Source organism: Psammomys obesus, unplaced genomic scaffold (genome assembly GCF_907164565.1).
Source record: "Psammomys obesus unplaced genomic scaffold, mPsaObe1.curated_primary_1811, whole genome shotgun sequence".
NCBI lineage: Eukaryota > Metazoa > Chordata > Mammalia > Rodentia > Muridae > Psammomys > Psammomys obesus.
Genome location: NW_026587216.1, coordinates 50,008,855 through 50,015,032, shown reverse-complemented (window position 1 = coordinate 50,015,032; position 6,178 = coordinate 50,008,855). Strand labels below are relative to the sequence as shown.

Genomic DNA, 6,178 nt, shown 5'->3' with positions numbered 1-6,178 from the left:
TGGAATGCACCAGAGTGACTCTGGTTTTTGACAGCGGCTCACAGATAAGGTGGTCAAGATGGTTCAAGCCTGGAAAGACTCCCTCTGTTAAAGCCTGCCCAACACTGGAACAAGGTCATATTTTTACAAACGTCACTATAAACTAGTTCTGTAAGAAAGAGCAACGGCGTGAGCAGCACTTGCGAAGGTTCAGGGACAGGTGGCCTTTTGGTGGTTGTCCGTTTATTCTCTGAGGATTTCCATGTATACCACTTCTTTTCATTTTCCTCTGTTGCATTTTCCACTGGACTTGAGAAACAACCTCAACTAGCCAAAAGAGAGACAGCAGCTCCCTTTTATCTGTCCCTTGCTTCACACTAGCTCACTGAGGGGTGGAGGCAGAATTTCCCTACTGCTCAGGTGGGGCTTTGGGAACAATATGCTGCCACTAGCGAACTCCCAAACGTGCCGCCCTGCCCGTTGCGGGGCTGGTCTGATGAAGGCTCCAGGAAGCTGTGGCTGTTTTCCCACTCAACATCCTGACAAACAAAGGACCCTGTGTGGGGCAGGAGTGTAGATTACTTACAGTGGAGGCTTACAAGAGAGCCCTGTTGGGGTAAAAGAGAAGAATTTTGAGACTTTACTTCCAGAATGAGGAATGCAATCCCAGGATACAGTTCCAGCCTTAGGATTATCCTTGTTCTACAAAAAGAAAAGAAGAGAAAAAAAAAATCTCTACTTGTGTCTGTATTTGATGATTTCTTAAAGGACACAGAGAAATTTGGCAAAGCGGTCTTTGAGTTTCCCTTTGATAAGCTACAAAGGTGCTGAGAAGGTGCAGTAAGGACAGTGGCAAGCCCCAGCGGAATTTTTCAGAAAATAAAGCTGACCCCCCAAAATGGAACTTTAAACTGATGAGAACAGATACTTCACATGATCTTAGCCAAAGGCCAAAAGAGCAACAAGAGGAAAAATGGAAGCAAAAGATAGCTATTATCATATGATCAAATGTTAATCTAGCAGAAAGTCATCCTGAGATAATTTCATATATTATATATATTAAATATACGTAGATATACACACATGTATAAATTAAAGTTAGTCTTCTTAGCTACTTTCATCTTTTTCTGGTGAAGGAGAGAGCCTTAGGATTTTTTTTACATGATTTAAATACAAGAAGGAATAATACTTATAGCTTAAAATATAAAGTAGTCATAGCTATTGTTGTATGTAGAGAAAGAAGCCTATGTGAATACATTATAGAGGAGCAGGTTTTCTTACTATATCCCGGGTACTGGTCTAAGAAAATTGTATCAGTTAGTTCAATTAATCCTTCCACTAAGCCCCAGGGCCAATATTATCTCATTTTCCAGATGAGAGAACTGCAGAGATGGTTTATGACTTGTACAAGGACATGCCACTAAACCCTATCAAGATCAGAACTAGAATTCAAGCAGCCCATTGTAGAACGTGATATAAACAGCTGTGTGTACTGCCTCGAAGCATAAGGAACTTGGGGTGGGGGGGATGCCCAGTCAGTAAAGCCCTTGCTTGCCCTGTAAGCATGAGAGCCCAAGTTCAATGCCTAGAACCTTTGCTTAAAAGAAAGATAGAAAAAAGCATGGCAAGGCAGCACACTTACAGTTCCAGCCCAAGAGAGAAAGAGATAAATGAATTTCCAGGACTCCCTTGATCTGTGCATTCCGGGCCAATGAAAGACCCTGTCTCAAAAACAAAAACAAAAACAAAAAAAGATGTGTACACAGTCAGAGGAAGAACAATGTCTGAAGTCGACCTCTGGTCTTTATATTCCAGGGCACGCATGCACAAGTACATACACACACAGCAAGCATTTGCTTGGCTTCTAACAACTGTGGTCTCCATAGGAAGGCGTCGTTCCTTTTACTCAACCAAATGAGACTGTTACTGCTCCGAATCTCCCCAGTCCATACCAACCAGTGAGTGTTGTTGTCTCTTGCCCGGGTCTTGTTTCTTCCTCAACCCCAGCCTTGGTCAGAGTGGAGAGTCAAGTCTCACTAATGGCTCCTCAAGCAAGACAGGAGAGATCCCGCAAGAACACTCCCCCGGCGGGAGCCTCCAGCCGTGCAGAGAAACATCCTGTCCCAAAAATTACTCCGTGAATCATGTCATCAGACACAAAGGTAAAGCATTAGTGCATTCACACTAATTTATTCCATCTCCACCCTGAGTTCTGGAGGGCTCTGCCATCTGAGTGTCTACCAGAGCTTCATGCTGCCAGTTTGGAAGTAACTATGCCTTCCCTCTGTGAGGGGCTTTAGCAGTGACAAAGTTTCTACTTTAAGTTTCATAAAAACCTGTGAGTTTATCTCTACAGGCCCTACTTACAGGTAAAAAAGTTCAGAAAGAATAAATACCTTTGGCTTAAGGTCACAGAGAAATGCCAGCCTTGATAGGTAAAACTCAAGTTTTCTGTCTCAAAACATAGTGTGCATTGCTATTCTGAAGTTACTGAAGATAGAATTTCACCTTTATATACTCTCCTCTACCAGGAAGCGCTCATAGTGGTGTGTATTCTACACTTTCCAGGCCCCAGTCTGCCTTTTGAGTGGGTTATAATTACCTAATCAATCTTGACGACTCAATTCTTAGATAAAACTTTCTGTTTACAGGAGCTGTCTGTCTCCACCTAAGCAAGTTGAAGATTGTTCTTGTGTAGAGCTAGGATACTGTGAATCTTCAATAATAGACAATTTTTTGGAAATGGGTGTTACAGATTCTGTTCTGGATTCAGAGGGTAGAAAATGATTGCCAGCAGTGATCTCGTGGGATTGTCCTTCACTTTTCCCATCTGAAATCTAAGGGCAGTGAGTTGATGTGTGTGTGTGTGGAGATTACCCCTAAACTCACATCTTAGTGCCTGAGGATTCAGCTAAGACCTAAAGGAGAGCAGTCAATGTGGAGAAAACGGGAGGCCATCAAGGATTCACCTAACTCTTACAAGTCTACTGATCTCCCTTGTAGCAGGTGAGAGAAAACAAAAGCTAGGAAGAATGTGAGCTCATGAAGCAACTACTGTAGAATACTTTTCTGTGTTCCTTCAACCACCTACATCATCTGTGGCTTTTTCCTCTTACTTGATTTCTAACAGAAATGCTTGATGATAGCCAGTAGCAAATGGGCAAACAGAGAAGTTATTTGTTCAAGAATAAGACAACCTTCAGAGAGTCGCTTTATAGTGCTGGTTACTATGGGGAAACTACGGTTCCAGCGTCTGTTCCCTTTTACCAGTTGTGCAACACCACAGGAGCTTGGAGCCATAGCTTTAGCTACAAAGATAGGTCCTGAGACATGTAAGGCAGTGTGAGCTTCTAGTGGTTTCTGATGTTTTTGCTAGTAACTGATTTAGAAACTCAGGTGTAGGGCAATCAGCAGAAGGCCTTTAATTTGATGATAGTGAATGAATTATTTATAAAAACAAAAAACAAAAAAAACCCAAACAGACTTTCTCACGTTGACTCTCAAGCCATTTGCCTGCTCTGTCACTCTCACTTGTTCCAGTCCAGCCATGCTGGCCTTTTGGTGGTTGCTTAGACATTCTCTGAGGGTATATCATTGCCGGCGGTTCCATCTGTCTGGAGTGACCCTTCCTCTCATCTGTTGCTAACCCCCTCACATCGCTCAAGCTTTAGTCCAAATACCAACTTCCTAGTGGTACCCGCTCAGACGATTCTACCTCAAACTGCAACCAACCTCTTCCTACTCTCAGTTTCTTCGCCAGTTTTTCTGTCCTTCCTGCACTATTTTTAAGTATTCTATGTGATCTAACTATTTTCTGAATTAATCGTTACATTTTCTCTTACTAGCTGGTGAGGGCCTCACAGCCGTCACCACCTCCTCCAGTGTTTTTCTGCAGTGCCTGCCTGACTCACTTAGACACTCAGCAGCCGTCACCGCCTCCTCCAGTGCTTTTCTGCAGTGCCTGCCTGACTCACAGTAGCCACTCAGCATATTCTCATTACTATGTTTCTTTGTGATTGGTCTTGATCTGGATTTCTTTTAACTGGGTAGAGTTTACTTGCCAAGATTTCTGGAAGTTCTTATACAACAGATAATTATAGGATAAAGACCCGATAGGGACAATTTGGAGGTGAATTTTAAGAAGTTATTCATAATTACAGCCCAACAATTTGAATAGGCACCATTATGGACAAATTGGAATTTAAGAAAAATGTATTAATTGGACAGTAGAGTCAAACGACAAGAGTGAGGGCCTGGAGAGAAACAGGAAAGGAGGGAGGAAAAAAAAATCACAAAAGAGTTCTTTGGAGATCTGGTTGTTGGGTCCAATAAAGGGCTGCAGGGTCTCCGCAGCCATGTGTAAAGGATGCCAGGCCCTCCACCCTGTCAGGGAGCGTTCTAGGATGCTGAGAACACCACCACACAGCACTGTGTCTGAGGTACTGTGCTCTTCTTGACATGTGGCCTCTTGATATCTCCTTCTCAAGCCTACCCCCTTCCTCCCTTCCAAGCTGCTTGCGATAAGGAGATGCAGTTTGGAAGTCATAAAGGTATGGGTGTGTGATGCCTGGGAAAAAGCTTTTCCCCAAAGGGGAGGAAATGAATCCCAGGTCTCTCATAGCATTTGGATTTTCAAGGTCTCAAAAATGCTGCATCAGCATAGGCCAGAAACAACACAGAGAATAACCATTTGATCTAAGCATAAAATGAGTTCTAAGACATCCATTCTGATTAAATATGGAACCCAAGGGTGTTCTAAAGCACTGCTCAGAGGTTTGCTGTGAGAATTCTGAGTTTTTTGAGAATATTGTGAGTTTCAGTGTTATCAGAAATACATTGAGTCCTTAAACATGGTTGCTTGTTTGGTTTTTTGTTGTTGTCTTGACACCGAATAGTCTGTGGGAAGGCAAAGGTGAAGTTTACGTGGGCAATTTTGAAAGGTTTTAGAGAGTGGTGTGGATTGGGGTACATACAAATAACACACATACCATCAACTATAAACCACGAGCATTGGTCTCAATGCAGTGGCCAAGTCGGAAAGCTAAAACCTCGGCCTGGCAAAAGAATAAAAGACAAAAGATAAATAAATAAAGCTTTCTGGACCCTTGTTACAAGTGGCTTAGGATGAATCCTAGGGGCATTCCCTTCTTATAGTGACCCAGGCCTCCTCTAAGTGTCTAAAATGAGAAGGACAGAAAAGTGTTCATCAGAACCACATACAGCCGTGCTGTAAGTGCGGTGGAAAGAAGGGAGAGTAAAGGGTTTGGATCAGCAGTATTTCTTACTGCCTCGACCTTTTGTCTTTTTATTTATTTATTTATCTATCTATCTATTTATTTATTTATTTATTAGAATCCACTTTTAAATAGTAGCAGATGAGTAGCTGCTATCAAGTTTATCGGAAATAAATAGTTTTGCCTTTCCTGACAACTATACTAGCATCATATTATAAGAGAACACTTATGCTATTAGCTTATTTTTCAAAGGGTTATTCAGTTCACAATTGTGGAGGCTTGAGTCTTTGTTCAAGTGGCCCCATTAATTTGGGTATCCAATGGAGGTACCAGCAAGTGACATAAGAAAGAGTTTGATTAAGCCTAAGAGCTGGTATCACAAGCCAGGGATAAAAGGAGAGAAAGAAGAGATTGGCACCCACAGCTTCTTAGAGAATGTAGCCCCAATAATCTAAGGATGTCTACAAAGGCCCCATCTCCCACAGGTGTCACCTAGGGCCAAAGATCTTTAACTCATGGCTTTTAGAAGGAAACATCTGTTTTCAAATAGTAACAGTAGCTATTACCCAAACCCTCATTTATACCATGTCTACCTTCCTGACTGCATTTTAGGTGTCTTGCATACCATTGCGCTAGAGATGTTTATCTCGGCATTGTTTCAAGGTTAGCCTTCCTGAAGTCAGCCTCTGTTCTCATCGGCCATCTCCAATCCTTTCATAGCTTTCAGGGTCAAACTCAAGCTCCGTCAGGTGGTCCACAGACCCCTGATGAATGAACCTCACCCATGGTCTCCAACCCTCCTCACCTGACAGTGCCCCTGCTTAAAGATCCTGTCCCAGCAATGAGCTGACGCAGCTCTTCTCCTCACATCCAGGGCTTGTGATGCTCTGAAGGCTCTCTTTGTGAAGAATCTGTCAGCTTCCCAGCTCCACCAGTCTGTCTGGGCCACGTCCAGTTGAAGTACA

The 6,178-nt window shown here is 42.8% G+C and overlaps 1 pseudogene; it reads right to left on the bottom strand.

The window, feature by feature from the left end:
* Positions 1–798: 798 nt before the first annotated feature.
* Positions 799–942, bottom strand: LOC129673755 (U2 spliceosomal RNA; annotated as a pseudogene).
* Positions 943–6,178: the final 5,236 nt, after the last annotated feature.